The 17,865-nt window shown below is 38.8% G+C and overlaps 1 protein-coding gene across 2 annotated transcripts in view; it reads left to right on the top strand.

Annotated features, from left to right (window-relative positions):
• The first annotated feature begins 1,163 nt into the window (after nucleotides 1-1,163).
• The window catches only part of PAK2 (p21 (RAC1) activated kinase 2), a 105,716-nt gene continuing 89,014 nt past the window's right edge, over nucleotides 1,164-17,865 (top strand). Inside the window, exon 1 of one of the 2 annotated variants that reach the window (XM_074214783.1) lies at nucleotides 1,164-1,236. The gene's annotated coding sequence lies outside the window, so the exon portion shown is untranslated. Of the gene's footprint in view, nucleotides 1,237-1,568; nucleotides 1,695-17,865 lie in introns of those variants that run through there. The other variant, XM_074214782.1, reaches the window with a different exon arrangement.

Below are 17,865 nucleotides of genomic sequence, written 5' to 3' on the forward strand. Positions count from 1 at the left end.
GTGCAAGGTCATATAGATAAAATTATGACTAGAGCCTAATTTCAGCTCAGTGTTGAGTCTCCAAAACTGGATGTCACAAATCTTTTGTCTCTACCAGTCTCTGAAAAGCAGCCAAGTATACTATGGGCCTATCTTATTGCATTCTGATTTATTTTTCTTTTGTTCCTTTTCATTTCACTACTCCAAGTCAAATAAGGAATGAGGTGAGGATGGGGAGCTAAAAACAGTTCAGTGATCATTATACTTGATTTCGGTGTAAAAGGGAGAAGATGAGGGAAGGTGGATCCAAATTTTGAAGAAGGTGAAGTTTTAAAATCAGAAAGATTCCTCTTCACGAGTTCAAATCTGGTCTGATACCAGCAGGGTGACCCTGGAAACCAAAATGGGGTCAACAAAGAATTTACCGGACGTCGCTTAAAAAATGAAGATTTGATAGGAAAAATACGAAATCATTGTTTTGGAGGTAAAGATTTGGGTTCAGGGGGATGGTTAGGTGGTGCAGGGGATAAAGCACAGGGCCTGGAGTCAGGAGTACCTGAGTTCAAATCGGCCTCAGACACTTAATAATTACTTAGCTGTGTGGCCTTGGGCAAGCCACTTAAACCTCACTGCCTTGAAAAATCTAAAAAAAGAAAAGATTTAGGTTCCGGAGGTGGCATATCCCTGGAAGAGATGGTAACCCTTGCCAACCTTACGGCGACATCGACTGCCGGCTGAAGCGAGCGCAGACCCAGCCGGGCTGGGGTAGGCCCTTTCGGAGCCCGGGGATTGGACGAGCACGGCGCGGCCTCTCCGGACGTGCAGGAACTACAAGTCCCGGCAGGCTCTGCTCCCCGGCACGCCGTGGCCAATGGCGTTCGAGGAGCTCGGGTGGGCCGGCGGCCTGCGGGGCGCCGCGCCCGCTGACTCCGCCCCCTCCGCCGGCTCCCTCGCCCCCTCCCTCCTCCAGGGCAGTGGCCACGCGCGGCGGCGGCGGCGGTGGCGGCGGCGGTTCCGCTTCCCCTCCGGCTCCGGCGGTCGCCATTGCCCGAGGCCGCCCGCCTGCCTTCCCAGCGCCGGGGCGCACGGGCCGCGGCAGGGCCCCGGGGAGGCGGCTCTCGGCGCCCCAGCCACCCTCGCCTCCCTCGCGGCGCCCGGCCGGGGCGGCCAGCGCGGGGCCGCGGCGCGGCGGGCTCGGGAGGGAGGCGCCGATCGGGCGCGGCGCAGGGGCGGGGACGCGGCGCGCCGTGGCAGCGGGTAAGTGAGGCCGGGCCGGGCCGGGCCGCCCCTCCGCCCGGGCCCGCTCCTCGTGCGCCTCTCCTCGCCCTTCCCTGCCCTGCCCTGCCCTTCCCGCGCGGCCCCGGGCCCGGGTGTAACCCGCTCCGGAGCCCCGCCTTCTGCCGCCCGACCAGCGGGCCCCGGGCGCCCTCCCTCGCCACCCCGCGTACCCCGCCCGCTGCGCGGAGGGCACGGCGCACCCCGCCCGCTGCGCGGAGGGCACGGCGAGGCCTAGGCCAGCCGCGGGCGGGCCCCGGCCCCGGCCCCGCGGTGCGCGTCACGGCTTTCCCCCGCGGGCTCCCACTCTTCCGCTCCCAGGAGCAGGCAGCGTACTGAGGCCCGCCACAGCCCCTGCACGGTTTGTTCTTGTAGCTCGTCCAGACGGAGCGCGACCGACGTCTCTCGTTACACCGACTCAGTGCGTAGTCATTTTGCAGGCGAGTGAAGACTTGTCCCGCCTCGCCGGGTTCCGTAACTTTTGTCAGAGACTTTAACTTTTTAGAAAAGAAAAGGAAGCCCGCGTAAAAATCTGATATTACAAGACTATAGGTTTAAGGAGACACTTTTATCCTTGGCATTTTAAATTGCACTTGGCACTGTTGATGGCTTAGCAAGTTACACATTTTTTAGTCGTCCGAAGAAAAAAAACATTTCCCAAAAGAACATTGAGTTATGGTAATGTTTACACGACTGTTGCTTAATAAAGAAAACTAAGGACTGGTGAAAAATTTTTTTTCCCTTTCATCAGCAAAGTTAATTTTTACTTATTCAATATGGACCTAGCTATTGAACCCAAGGAGGTGATCCATTCGGGTGAATTCGTGTGGTCTTCTCACAGTTACTCCTGAAGACCTAAAAAATGATAAAATAGCACTTTCCCAAGCATAATAAAAATCATTAGCATTGTAGCCTGTGTTCATCTCATGATTGGCTGAACTACAATAAATAGCCGAGTCTGGGGTGTCCAACTGTTTTGCTTTTCTGGATAGGATCCTGTACAGAATTCAATACCTATTTACAAACATAAGGCAAGCCGCACTAGCACCTGCAGGTCACAGGTTGAACACACCTGGCCAAGATCTTAACTTCTTTTGTATTTTTAATTTTGGTGACCTTAGAGACACAACCATTTGTACATACGTGGTTAGTGGTTAATTTTTTGATAATGGTGGTTCTGGAGTATATGAGACGTTGGAACGGTTAGAGTTCTTTAAAATTATTTTTTTTACAGCAGTTGCATATGCAACCTCTGACTCTTATTTAGGAAATTATAAACGTAGAATTATAGCCATCTGGGATGACCTCAAAGGTCATCTAGGTTAATTCCTATATTGTGCTGATGAGGAAGTAGAAGCTTAGAAAGGTGTGTACAGTGATTTGCTTAAGGTTATTAATCTAATGAGTAGCAGAATCAGTATTTCTGACTACTTTCAGGTTTATAAGACTGGTAGTGATTTTTCTACTGTGGAATGCTATCTTGCTTCTAGATATTCCTGTCTGGTTGATACCTAGGATCCTGTGTCCAAACAACTTAGAACTCAGTGATATAACTGTTATTTGACAATTGTTTATTTTTTTTTTTTGGATTATTAGTATGTTTATGATGATTGCAGGGTCAAGCACAAGCTGCCACCAGGTAAATAATGTTCATCCTTCATTTTTGAAGACCACGGCATCAGGGAGGTTGATGCCATGACAAACACATGAATTGAAATTGAGTGAAGGGGTGCTGTGCTTAGTTACATGCCTCACATTTTCCTCCAGAACTTTCTGGGTCCAATGGAGATAAGTCTGGATGTGAGGCAGTCAGGGTTAAGTGACTTGCCCAAGGTCACACAGTAAGAGTCAGGTGTCTGAGGACAGATTAGAACTCCTGCCCTCTTGACTTCAAGGCCAGTGCTCTATCTGCTGGGTCATCTAGATGCCATGATTAGTTCAGCCAGGATACCTCATTGACGATGTTTGTCCTTCATTCTCCAAGATGCCCATGACATCAGGGAGGTGATGCCATGACAAACACATGAATTGAATTCAAGTGAGGGAACTTGTGCTAAGTCTCCAGCCTTACTTTTTCCATGGCTATCTGGGTCCAGTGGCCAGAAATGGATCTTGATGACTGGAGATGATTCTAGATGGGAGGCAATCAGGGTTAAGTGACTTGCCCAAGGTTACACAGTTGTTAAGAGTCAAGTGTCTGATCCAGATTCCACTTTTCCAACTAGCTACCCTTATCTCATTGACATGGTTAATAGAGTAGCTGACTTTTCCATTAGAAAAGTCCATTCTATTTTTTTTTTAACAACACATTTGGTTAGGATATGTAGAATTTTATATTCCTGAGTTTTAAGATTTTAGACTTTAGGTACAGTTTGGTATATTTCTCCACAGATCTTTTAGTTGTTATGTATTGATTAACCCCAATTTTAAGTAAAATGCTTAAGTAAAGCATTCATTTAATAGCTTAATAAAATGCTTCTTTTTAAAAATTTTATTTATTTAAGGCAATGGATTTAAGTGACATGCCCAAAGTCACACAATTAGGCAATTATTAAGTTTCTGAGGCCAGAATTGAACTCAGGTCCTCCAGGGCCCATGTTTTATCCACTGTACCACCTAGCTGCCCCTTCTTTTGACGCCTGAATTTATCATGGGTCACAGAATCTTGCTAGTATTTTTGTCCTTTTGGTGTCAGAAATTGTTAGATAGCTTTTCTGACTCTTAAGCAGCTTCCCTCAAATCCTTTGATCTTTTATTGGTGCTCATTTGATTCCTTCTAAGCCAATTAAAAAGAATATATTCAGGTGACTTGGCTCCAAATCTGTACTACTGCCCTACATTGTAGCATTCATCTCCCATAGTCTACATTGGAAAAAGAAAAAAAAGTCATAGGAGGTAGTGTTTCCTATCCCTTGGGTCAGAGTGAGCCTTTAAATCATATGTTCTTCAAGCATTTTGAACCACAATTTATCAAAAAAATCAAGTGTGAATAATAATGTCTTGTGATAGTTTTGTACTTTTTGCTGCATCATTTTTGTCTAATTTGATTTTTTTGCTTTTTGGGATTAAAATGAGATCTTTTGTAATTAATAAACTACAAATTCATTTGAAAGCTTTACTGAATTTCAGTAGCTATATTTTGTCTTGAATTTTCTCAGTGGATATTGATAATATAAATATTACATGTGAGCATCCATGAAATTTTCTGACATTAAAAAAAATTCCTCAGACTTGGCATGATTGGGAATTCGGTTCACTGTAGCAAACATTTAAGTGCCATCAGAATTTTGCTGTCACTCGATTGTCTTCAATTAGAAGGGAATTTAAATGTTGATTTACTTGCTAGTTTTTAAGCTTCGATTCCTCCCAACCCCTGTCCCCCAATCCACAACCCAAAAGACAAAAACCTGAAGCTGTTTTAGAGCTTGGAAGGGACTTCAGACATAATTTAATGCAAACCCTTAATTTCATGTTTAATCGTTTCCATAGCAACCAACACAATAGCCTTGATTAAGTACAAAATGCTTTCTGAAATCTTTGGAGTTAAACAACTAATCATTCTTGGATGTATCTTTTTAATAATAACTTTTTATAACAAATACAAAACACAGAAATTTTGTGAGTATTTAGAGGGGTAAGAGTGAAAATAGAATATTCCTGTGATAATTAAGATGAAAATGTTAAGCTATGGGTGGTGCTGCATTCCTGTAATCTTTGTTACTGAGGAAGCTGAATTCCGTGGATCACTTGAGTTTTGAATTCCTGTTCTAGCTTGGCTAAAGTCGTTAGAGTGGCACTAATGTGGTGAACCACCTGGGACTGCCTCAGGAAGTATAAACCAGCCCAGGTTGGAAATGGAACAAGTCAAGAAGCTCGCTTGTTGATAATAGGAGGATTAGGCCATTGATTGGTGGCAGCATTTCCATCCTGGATGGGATCTTTCCCTCATCCCCCCCCCCCCCAAAAAAATAGTTCAAAGGAAATATAAATATGATCTCTGCAATAAACATATACCAACTGGCATCATATCTGCTAAATTTTTAGACTTTTGTATTTGTTAAAATTTTAATACTCTTAAAATTTTTTAATTAGCTTTTTTTCAGTTAACAAGCAGTTTTCTTCTCTCTGCCCTTCCTGATACTTTTCCCAATTTAATACTCTTTTACACTGTGTTTTTCATGCTATCATGAGAAGGAAAGATTTTGTTGAAGTTGTACATTTGTTTCAATGGAAAAGTAAAGAAGATAACAAATGCTATTCAGCATTTTTAAAAGCATTCTTATAGTACTTAGTTGAAATAGTTTAAAAATAGTTGACAGTTTGCATTGGAAAATTGTTTCCAAATTTCATGTTAAATCTCCATATGTAAAACAAAAAAGCTGAATATTGGGTTCCAAAGTAGTCTTATCTGAGTTAGAAAATTGCTTTCATTCTTTTTGAGTTTTTCTTTGGTCCTCTCATTGAAAGGTTCTACTTTAGCTGAAGCAGCAAGGTACCCTGAGGAGAGAGATGGAGGCCTCTCTGATAGAGACAGCCGAGGACCCTGAACCACTGGATGGGCTAAAAATCCGGTTCCTGTAGCCACCCCAGTGGAGAAAGGGCAAACCATGCCATCAGCTGACCAGTGGTTACCTTCAAGATATACAAACTTACCTAGCTGAAGCAGCAAGACATCCTAAGGGAGAAACAGGAGGTAGATGTGGCAGGCAAGTCAAGCCACTCAATATTTGAACCCCCACTTCTATCTCAGATACTGATGATGATAGTCTGGGCCCCAGGTCCTTCATGTAATGTAGCTATCACTGTGGATAAGGGGCTCAAATTGTTTACCACTTTTAATACTAGCTGATGATCATCCACCACCACTTAAGGAAGATAAATCTAAGCACCCTGGAAGTTGTTTCAACCCTAGATAATGGGTCTTGCTTCCAGCCCTGCATCCAGGGAAGCAATCTCAAGAGGAGATAACATCTGTGGCTGCTGGAGCCCCATCTCTTCTCAGCAACCACAGCTACTGAAGACCAGAGAAAGAAATTATTGCCACTAAAGTTTTTGGCACTGTCAAATGAATCAGCATCAGAAATAGATATGATTTTATCAGTGGAAATGGCATTAAAGAAAGATGAATTGCTATTTGTTTTGCTTTTGTGTCTTAAGGACCATTGAATCTTTCCATCTGACTTGCTCCTGAAACATACTCTATGTGCTATTCCTTCCATTGGAAGGCTGAGTTCCTTGAGAACAGAGGCTGTTTTTCTTTTCCATGTGTATCACTACCTCTAAGCACAGTGCTTTGCAACTAACTAGGAGGTAGACACATAGAGCCTGCCTGGGCTGGGGTGGGGTGGGACAGGAAGACCTAGTTCAAATCTAGCATCAGACATTTCTTCAGGTATGGCCCTGGACAAGTCAATTTTGAATGGGGCTAATAATAGCATGTCTCTGACTTGTGAGGATCTAATGCAATGACTTGTAAAGTGTGCTTAGGATAGTGCCTGGCAAGATAGTAGGTGCTTAATAAACATTTATTTCCTTCTCTTCCTTTCCCTTTCCCTTTCTCATAAGTACTTAATCAATACTTTTTGACTTATTCACTAGACCATCACATGTCTCATTAACCAAGAAATAACTTTTAAAAATTATTTTATTAAATATTGAGACTGTGATTAGAAGAAGCTAAATTCTATACCAATGTTATGCTATAAGGCATTTTTGGAGAATTTTTCATTTGCGCTGGTCAGCATGGTTATAGGCTGTACTTAACTCATCTTGTATTATTAGTCTCTTCTTGTTTGTCTTTTCTTCTGTTGTCTTATGATCCCTTTTTTCTGTGTTTATATATATAAAGGGAATATGTCAGTTTTTTCGTCAATTTTTAGAAAAACAAAAATTCTCTTGGGGAAATGAGTGAATGTAATGTTACCCTTCTCTATTACTGTGGTGAAGGTTGGCAGTAGGACAGCTTGAGGCTTACAAAGACATTTGGGGGCGGCTAGGTGGCACAGTGGTTAAAGCACTGGCCCTCGAGTCAGGATTACCTGAGTTCAAATCCGACCTCAGACATTTAGTAATTACCTAGCTGTGTGGCCTTGGGCAGGCCACTTGCAAAAAAACCTTAAAAAAAAAGACATTTGGGAAAGTCATTTTAAAACTGATACAGAGTAAAGTCAGCAGAACTAAGAGGACTATACACACAATTATTTTAATAAAAATGTGAAGGGGGAAAAAACCCACTTCATCAAAATTCAGATCAACAGTGCCCAAGGTTGGCTTTGGAGGACTGATGATGATACACTTCACAGGCAATATAATTCAGTAGTTAGGATACTGGATTTGGAATAGATGGCCTTGCTGTTCAAATATTGATTCTGACATTTACTACCTGTGAAACTTAGACAAGTCACTTTGCCTTTATAGGCCTCAATTTCCTCATCTGTAAAAGTCAGACTTTGGACTACATGACTTTAAAAATTTTTAAATTTGGTGCGGTTAGGTGGTGCAGTAGATAGAGCACTGGCCTTGGAGTCAGGAGTACCTGAGTTCAATAATCACCTAGCTGTGTGGCCTTGGGCAAGCCATTTAACCTCATTTGCCTTGCAAAAACCTAAAAAAAATTTTTTTAAACATTTTTATCTTTTTTTAAACATAGTATTATAGTTTACACAATATCCCTTTCCTAGAGAGCTATTCCATATAGTAAATGATACTTGTTAAAGAAAAATAATAAGAAAAAATGAGTTAGCAGGATATTGAAAAAGTGAAAATGTGCAGCAGTTGTGGTCCCTCCCAACCCTTCAAAGGGATGGGATGGGCATAACTTCTCATAATATTTTCAAACCATGCTTGATCTTTTAATTTTTCAATATTCTTTTGACTGCTTCTGCTCTTCATCAGCTCATGTAGACATTTCCGTGCCTCCTTGTATCTATCCATCATATGCATAATTATATTGTTCTTGTGCCACAATTTGTTTTATTTTAAATTGGTTGTTTTCACAAAATATTTATAGCTGCACTTTTTGTTACTAGAGAAGGTAAAGTTGAAAGTAGAGCTAGAGGTGTACTAAAATTTATAAAGTGCTTTATATAGATGCTGACTATTTTAACAGTTGAGCGAAATGAGGCAGGGGGAAATTAAATGACTTGTTTTTCTTAATGTAGCTAGTAGTTACTGAGGCTTAATTTGAATTTGCATCTTCTTAATTCCTGGGAAAGCACTAGCCTGAGGGAGATTAGGGAAAGGCTTCTTGTAGTAGATAGTTTGAGCTAAACCTTGAGGGAAAGGAGCAATTCTGGGAGGCTGGGTGAGGAGAATGAATGCATTCCAAGACTGGGTGATCAGTACTAGGAGAGAGATGTCAGGTAGTATGATGAGGAGTAAAAAGGTCTATTTGGTTAGAACAGAGTGTATGTGTGTGGAGGGGAATCATGTATAAATGAATCTGGTAAAAGTGGCTTGAGGTCAGGTTGTGTAGGGCTTTAAGTGCCAAACACAAATTGTCCTTGAAAAGTTAGGGAATTTTTGTAGTTTTGAGTAGGCAAGTGACTGTAGCTATGCTTGAGAAAAGTCACTTTAGCAACTATGGGAAGGACGGACTAGAATGGTGAGATTTGAGCTTTTTAGGAGAAACTCTTGGAATTCATTGGTGGTGAAAGGTAGCTGTGTTAGTAGAGAATGGGGAAAAGTAGATAAATAAGTTACAGAGGTAGAAAGGACAAGATTAGATACTGATAAGATGAAAAGTGAGTGAAAGTGAAAAGTTAAATTTAATACTCTTGTTGCCAACCTGTGTGAATAGAAACTTGTTTGTACTTTTAGCAGAAAGAGGAACTTAAAAGAGTAGGCTTGTAGGGAAAGATGACCAGTTCTGTTTATTGGACATTTGAGTTTGAGATATCTTTAGAATATCCTTTAAAAAAATGATATTCATTTCTAAACATTAAATGATTTGGGGGGGAGTGAGACAGGATATTTAATTTTGGGAGCCATCTGTATCAAGATGATATTTAGAACTATGGGACCTAATAAGGTCACTAAAAAGAGTTCTGAGAGAAGAGAATCTGGAATTGAGACTTTGATGTCTGAGATGTCTGGTGAGCCAACAAAGGAGACTAGTTGAAAGAGAACATGGAAAGAGAGTATCCAGGGGAAGAGGGTAGTCAACTTTGTCAGATGGTATGGAGAGATAAGAAAGATGAGGATTAAAAAAAAATAATAATAATTCCTCTGTTTAGAGATCATTGTTGGGGACTGTAGAGACAGGAAGACCTGAGTTCAAATTCAATCTCAGACACTTAATATTTAGCTATATGACCTTGGGCAAGTCACTTAACTCCATTGCCTTGCAAAACAAATTAAAAAAAAGAGAGATCATTGGTAACTCCAGATTAAGTTGAGGTATGGTTTTGGAAATGACATTTTTTTTTAAAGATAATTTAGGGTCTATTTTTTTAGGAAGTTTTTATTTATTTTTAGTTTTACAATTTTTCCCCTAACCTTGCTTCCCTCCCCTTACCCCCCCCCCCCCCCCCCCCCCCCCCCCCCCGTGGTCTGTTAGTCTTTACATTGTTTCCATAGTGTGCCTTGTGATGAGAGAGATCATATTCTTAAGGAAGAAACAAAGTATGAGATATAGCAAAATTACATAATAACAGTTTTTTTAAAATTAAAAGTAATAGTCTTTGGTCTTTGTTCAAACTCCACAATTCTTTTTGTAGATACAGATGGTATTCTCCATCGCAGATACCCCCAAATTGTGCCTGATTGTTGCACTGGTGGAATGAGCAAGTCCCTTAAGATTGACCATCACTCCCATGTTGCTGTTAGGATGTACTGTTCTTCTGGTTCTGCTCATCTCGCTCAGCATCAGTTCATGCAAATCCTTCCAGACTTCCCTGAATTCCCATCCCTCCTGGTTTCTAATAGAATAACTGTGTTCTATTACATATATACCACAGTTTATTAAACCATTCCCCAATTGAAGGACTTAATTTCCACTTTGCCACCGCAAACAGGACTGCTATGAATATTTTTGTACAAGTGATGTTTTTTACCCTTTTTTTTAATCTCTTCAGGATTTAGACCCAGTAGCTGGGTATGCACATTTTTGTTGCCTTTTGGGCATAATAGAAATCACATTTCTTAAGTATTGTGAAGGGAATGAGGGAGAAGTGGAGACAAAAAGTTTTTTTTTTTCCTAGGAGGTTTATGCTAAATTGGAACCTTTAACTAGTGATGGCAAATGGTCCATTGAAGTTTTTTCTTTTTGAATGAAGGGAAATATATACATGTTTGAAGATCATAGAATGAGGAAACTGATGCATTATCTGCTTTAGAGTCAATTTTATAAAACAAGTATAAATGTTAATTTAATTTAATCCTCAATTTTTGTGAGCTAGTTAGGAGCCTTGTAACCTAGCAATTTGTCTGTGAAAGGGAAGAGGCATACAAATGTGGTAGCTTGAAGAAATGAAAAGATCAGGAGAGGGTTGGTGGTTTTTGTTTTTCTTTTTTTTAAAGGAAAGCTGGTCCTGTTTATAGGTAACAGGAAGGGAGTAGACCAGGAAAGATTGAAAGAGAGCATGATTTTAGAGGCAATCTGCTGAAAAATGGGAGGAAGAGATAGCAACAAGGTTCATGGAGAGGGTTTGGCCTCGTTGAGGAGAAGGAGGGTCACCTTTAATCTTAGTTTGGAGCAAAGGAAGACAAGCCTGGCAGATGATGCATCATGGTTTTTAAATGTAAAGGGGAGAAAAGGGAGCTCATAATTTCTCAGCTGTCTTCATGAGGAGTGAGAAGGTGTGATGTGACACTGGGAAGAAGAGAGAAGGTTTTGAATAGTTTCCATGGTTTGTGGGATGGGGGATTCATAAAAGAGACATAGTCTTGCTGTTTAGAGGGCCCAGTTGAGATTGAGGAACCAGTCAGTACAGTTGTGTGAATTTTTCCAGTTTTGTTAAGTAGCAGGAGAAAAGGGGTTAAAAGGGGTTAAAGAATAAAAGATACTGGAGAATTGAGTTAACTAAAGCTTTGAGACTGGGAAGGAAGGACAGGGAAACAAGAAGGGGCTTTGATGGGGGGGTGGTAATGAAAGGATCAGAGGAGAGGGCATGATCTACTAGGGAAATAAAAAAGGGCTTTGATAAACAAAAGATGGAAAAGGATTCTAAGAGGTGGAGGTGAGAAGGGTGCATTCAGGTATAGGAGATGACCAGTTAGAAGATACTGGAAAAGGAAGATGGAATGCTTGAATTTGGTATTTCAACCTTTTCTACAATGTATTCAGGATATGAAGGGAATAATAATGTGCAATAATTTTGGAACCAGATTCTGGGATACTTAAAATGCTACACTGAGGAGTTTGTATTTTATCTGAGAGGGATTAGGGAACTTCTGAAGCTTTGGAAGTGTGGAAGTGTGGTCAGGTCTCTGTCAAATAAGACCCAAGGGTACTGTATATTTCAAAAGGAAGGCTAGTTTAGGCAAGAAGAGATCAGGGTCTTTGCATTTTCAGATTCTATAAGAAACAATATAAACAAATAAGGGTTGAATATGAAAAGCAGTTGTCTATATTAGAGAAAGTGAGGTGAAATTGGGCCGTACTTGGTTGATGTTGGGGTTTTTAGCAGAGACATGATCTCTGCTCATTGGAATTCATTCTCTCTTTAACATTTTTGGCATGAAATCCCTTTAGTGAAAATCTGCTCAAATGTATTAAAGTTCTTCCTCTAAGTCTAAGATTTGATGACTACCAAAATAATACAGTAAAATCATTTGAGTTTGGAGTAGAGCCACTCCCCAGTAGAAAATAGGAAATCACAATAATGAATAATAAGTTGGTAATTCTTTTTAAATTTTTAATTGTTAACTCTGAAATTTGGCAAGCACCAACAAAACATTTTCACATAGAAGATTAGAAAAAAGATTGCATGTGAAACTATGCATCCTATTACATACAGTTTGGCTTTTTTTATAGTATATAAGAGTATGTTTATCTATATATGTCTACCTCTGGACTTCTGTCTCATAAGGATTTTAAAAATATTTCACTTACAGACTCTCTTTTGCACCATTATCTCACTTCTCTTTCTCCATCAAATCCCCCATCCCACCCAAAAGGCCTTTAGATATTTTTTGACCCTTATTAGCAAAACAAATTCTTTTTAAAAAATCATTTTCACTTATTGATCTCTTTTATTGTAGATTTAGCAGTGTTCTTTTTTGGTATACAAGAAAATCAGTGACAATTCCAAAGGATTTTAGATAAAAAATACCATACAGCTCTAGAGAAATCTGAATGCAGAAGGAAGCTTGCTATTTTTTTTTAACTTAATTTCATTTGGTCTATTTTCTTTCACAATGTGACTAATACAGAACTGTTTTGCATGACTACACATATGCAACCTACACTAAATAATTTGCTCTCTCAATGAAAGGGAAAGGGAGAGAATTTGGAACTCAGAATTTTAAAAAGCAAATGTTAAAAGTTGTTTTTACATGTAACTGGAAAAAAATTTTTTTTAAATCCTGTAAGACAAGGTATAACTCCATGATGTAACTTGGAATCTGAAAGCTATGGAATCTGAAATGCCTGCCAGCTTTCTGACAGTGGTTTATTTATTTATTTTTAAACTAAGTTTCTTTTGAAGCATTAATCACCATTATGGATATTCTGTGATCTAACTTTTTAAAGCAAGTTTCCCGAACATTTTTTATAATAGTTCATTCTTTTAAAATAAATCATTCTCAACTGTAATAGTCATTTTACTTAGGCTAAGAAGAACTTTGTTGTAATAAGACTTAGCACCTCGATATTTCCATTACTTTACTTGTTTATAAATTATAATTACTATGTGGGAGTGAAAAGGGGGTGTTAGAACTTTCTCCCTTTCAGGGTCAAGCCCTGAATTCTGGCCTCTCCCACTTCCTCCTCTTCCTGAGGCGTAACCCAGTCTAAACCCTGGTCCACTAAAGTCCAGAATGTTCACAGTGTTGTTTTGTGTACATGTAACTCTTATTAAAAAGTGATGGTATTGGGGGTATGGAATTTAAAGAATGTCAGAAGCAATCATTTCAGAATACGAGGTCTTTGGTTTAAGTTGCCTGATTGTGAAGTTTTCAGAACTAGCTCCTTTGCTCAATGCTCACTTGGATTTGAATGTTGTCATCAGGTATTATTTTTACTTTTGTTACATAATTTTTTTGCCTTTTTTCCAGGTGAACTATCCTTTTCCTTTGACTTTCATTGGAAATTACTTTGATGTAGTGTAACCAGTTCCTTTGTTGTTGGAATTAGTGAAACCACTTGTCTGTGTCTATTGAATCTATTTGTCCCTAGTATTTCTTTTTTTTAAATACTTTTTTTAGATGAGCTTTTTATTTTTTATTATTTTTAAAATTTTATTTATTTAATGCAGTGGGGTTAAGAGTGACTTGCCTAAGATCACACATCTAGGCAATTATTAAGTGTCTGAGGTTTATAATTCTTTTTTCTTTTACAAATTTTAATATCCTTTTTTACACGTTGCTTTCATTTCACATATCCCTTTTCCCTCCCCCACTGATAGCAATTCTGTATCTAACAAAGTTTTAGAAGGAAGGAAAACACTAATAAGCACCTATTATATGCAGTACAATAGATGTTTTATTCTTTCAGTTGTCTTTGAATTAGTCTGGTGAAGTCTGCTGCTTCTTTACCAACTTGACTTTAGTATGCATGTAAGCTTTATTGTTTTGAATTTGAAGGATACTTGTAACTTTGTATTAGAGTGGTCCAAAAGTGTATTGGGATGTTGGAGTATCTTTGGAGGTGTTAGTGAGGTTTCCTTCAGTGGATTATTTAGTGATAGTTTTGTTGGAATATTATAGAAGAGCTTCCTGTTCAGGTACATTATAGACTAGATGAAGCTCCTTTCAACTCTGCAATTCATTAATTCTGTCTAGTTTTTCCAGCTCTTCCCTTCTCAAAATACTGAGGCTCCCCTCCCTAACTTCTTTGGAAAACACAGTTCTACTCCATCCATATCTTCCTGTACCATCTGGTCATCTCTTTGAAAGCAGTGCTTTCCATAATAGATATTATTTGACAACTTTTTTTTACAGTAGTTTCTGAATTTCCACAACAAATTTCTATAACTCATATAAGTTTTGTCAGACTTTTAAAGACTGAATTTCATGATACCTTCTAGTTTAAACAAATGACAGATGGAATTCACTTCATACTCATTTAATTTTAAGAATTTTCTAAACTTTTTGCTTCTAGTCTCAGTCTCCTCCAGTCCATTCTATATCTCATTGCGAGATTAATTTTCCTAAGAAAATAATTTGCTTGGTCACAAAAGTCGGGGCGGAGCCAAGATGGCGACAAGAAAGGATTGAGTCTTAGGCAGGTGCTCCTGGCTCAAGGGCCAATGCTCTGTCCACCACCCAGCCACCCCTACTATTATTACTACTATTTTATTTTCTTTTTTTTGGTTTTTGCAGGGCAGTGGGGTTCGGGTGGCTTGCATGTCACATGGCTGGGTGATTGTTGGATGTATGGGGTGGATGTGGGCTCAGGTGCTCCTGGCTCCAGGGCTGGTGCTCCATCCATTGCGCCACCTGGCCATACCTACAATTATTACTATTTTTTTATTTTAATTTTTATCTCTCCCCTTTTCTTTATCGCTGAAGCAAGTCTATATTTGTGGGGGGGAGGGGGTATTTTGTTTACTCTTAAACAAGAATTTTTTTTAATGTAAAAAAACATTTGTACAAAATGAGAATAAATATTAAATAAAAAATATTAAAAAAGAAAATAATTTGCTCATATCATCTCCTGTTCAAATACTTTCACTGACTCCGCATTGTTAGTGTAAAGTGTTTGAGTCTCTTCCAGAGTCTGATCTCTTTTTTTTAAAATTTCATCACTTAAATCAATCTTTTGCCCTAGTCATAATGAACTACTGACTGTCTCCAAAATATATTGTAGTCATCTTGCTATGTTTTCTTTCTTCACTCCATTACTTTTGCCTTTATTGCCTGGTCTCCTTTGCCTTTCTTTGCCTATTGTGACTTTTAGCTCTCAGTTCTCAGTTCAAGCTTGTCTGACCTTTTTAAAAACTGTCTACTCTAACCCTTCATGGGAAATGCATTCTTTTTATCTCTCCCTGATTTCCAGTGACACCCATTTCAACTAATTTCATCTCAACTAATATTCATAGCAACTCTTTTTGTAGTAGCAAAGAATTGGAAATCGAGGGGATGCCTATCAACTGAGGAATGACTGAACAAATTGTGGTATAAGTATATGAAGGAACACTATTGTTCAGTAACTTATCTTTTAATTATTATGTAAGATTATTCTATCTTCTTTATGAATTGCTATAGTTTCTGTCCTGAAGGAAAACCTGTCTTGTCACACAGTATTGCAATGTGGTGTTTCCCTTCCCTTTTCTTTACCTTCTTCTATATGCCACTAGAACTGCACTTTTGAAGTTCATCAGTGATCATATATATATTTGGCTTTTTTTAATTCTAGTTTTCTTTGATTCATTTGCTGCACTGATACTTGGGCATCCCTTTTTCCTTTATATTGGGTAATAGGAAGATAACAGGTGAATCTACTACTGTTCTTTAAAAGCTACCATCAGAGTCGAGACCTGCAAGAAAGGCAGTTGGGTTGCCTGACAAGATTATTTGATCAGCTCTTTTGGTCATGCTTAAGTGACTTGAGGGCATTTCTTGTTTTTTCTTATTGATACTGCCTTATTATTTTTCCCCATTCCCTGCTTCTCTTTTTCTCTTCTACTGTTTACCTATCCCATCATCTGTCATATTTTTATCCTGGGTAATTAACTGCTGTTGCATTTTTGTTTTAATCTGTTTGGTCGTAGAATTAAAAGTGTTTAGTGTAAAAATTAGAACATAATAACAGTTCTGGGGAAAGTGTAGGTTAGAAAAATTTGGTACCCATATTTAAGTTGTTATTGTGAACTGAAAAAATAAGGTCTTAGAAGCTTTTAAAAATGTTTATTGATTTAAAATCCACTGCTATCCCAAATAACCTCTCATTATTGGATTTTGTTTTTTAGTTTTTGCAAGGTAGTAGAGTTAAATGACTTGCCCAAGGTCACACAGCTAAGCAAATATTGTGTCCAAAACTAGATTTGAACTCAGGTCCTCCTGACTCCAGGACCAGTGCTCTATCCACTGTGCCACCTAGCTGCCCCCTTCCTTCCCTCATTGTTAAAGAGAAGGATTATTAAAGTTTCTCCTAATCCATCTGACTTTTTTTTTTGAATCACTTTGGAGGAAAAGAATCTTTTTTTTTTAAGGTTTTTGCAAGGCAATGGGGTTAAGTGGCTTGCTCAAGGCCACACAGCTGGTAATTATTAAGTGTCTGAGGCCAGATTTGACCTCAGGTACTCCTGACTCCAGGGCCAGTGCTCTATCCACTGCACCACCTAGCCGCCCCCTGGAGGAAAAAGAATCTTCAACCTTAATGGTTTAGGGAAAAGTATGTTTTATGATATGTTGGATAGAAGATAAAGTTAAAATGGGTGTAGGATTTAGATGTAATAGTTTGCCTGTCAGATTTATGGAAAGTTATGACTAAAGAAGAGATAGAGAACATTATAAAAAACAAACTGGATAATTTTGATTACATTAAACTAAAAAGGTTTTGCCCAAACAAAACCATTGCAACCAAGATGAAAAGGAATGTGGTAAATTGGGAAACCATTTTTACAACTAGTGTTTTTGACAAAGGACTTTTTTTCTAATATATGTAGAGAACTGAGTCAAATTTATATAAAAAAATTCACTCCCCAGTTGATCAATGGTCAAAGGATATGCAAAGGCAATTCTTGGACAAAGAAATCAAAGCTATATATAGTCATTTGAAAAATTGCTTTAAATTATTATTGATTAGAGAAATGTAAATTAAAGCATCTCTGAGATATATTTCATACCTCTCAGATTGGCCAATATGACTAGAAAAGATAAAAATCAATGTTGAAGAAGATGTGGGAAATTTGCGACACTAATGCATTATTGGAGGAGTAGTGAACTGATTCAACTTTTCTGGAGAGCAATTTGGAATTAACCCCAAAGGGCAACAAAAACTGTTCATATCCTTTGATTCAGCAGTACCACTACTGGGTCTGTATCCTGAAGAGATCATGAAAAAGAGTAAAAATCCCACATGTTTAAAAATATTCATAGCAATGCTTTTTTTGTAGTAGCAAAGAATTGGAAATCGAGGGGATGCCCATCAACTGAGGAATGACAGAAGAAACTGTGGTATATGTATATGATGGAACACTATTGTTCTATAAGAAATCATGAGGGACAGGATTGCAGAAAAGCCTGGAAAGATTTGCATGAACTGATGCTGAGTGAAATGAGCAGGACCACAATAATATTGTGCACACTGGCAGCAACATGGGGTGATGATCACCTATGATGGACTTGTTCATTTCAGCAGTGCAGTAATCAGGGACAATTTCAGGGGACTTGAGATGGAGAATGTCATCCGTATCCAGAGAAGGAACCGTGGAATTTAAATGGAGACCATAACTTATTATTTTAAATATTTAAAAGTTGTCTTATGTATTATTTAATTTTGTTATC

Source organism: Macrotis lagotis, chromosome 1 (assembly GCF_037893015.1).
Source record: "Macrotis lagotis isolate mMagLag1 chromosome 1, bilby.v1.9.chrom.fasta, whole genome shotgun sequence".
Taxonomy (NCBI): domain Eukaryota; kingdom Metazoa; phylum Chordata; class Mammalia; order Peramelemorphia; family Peramelidae; genus Macrotis; species Macrotis lagotis.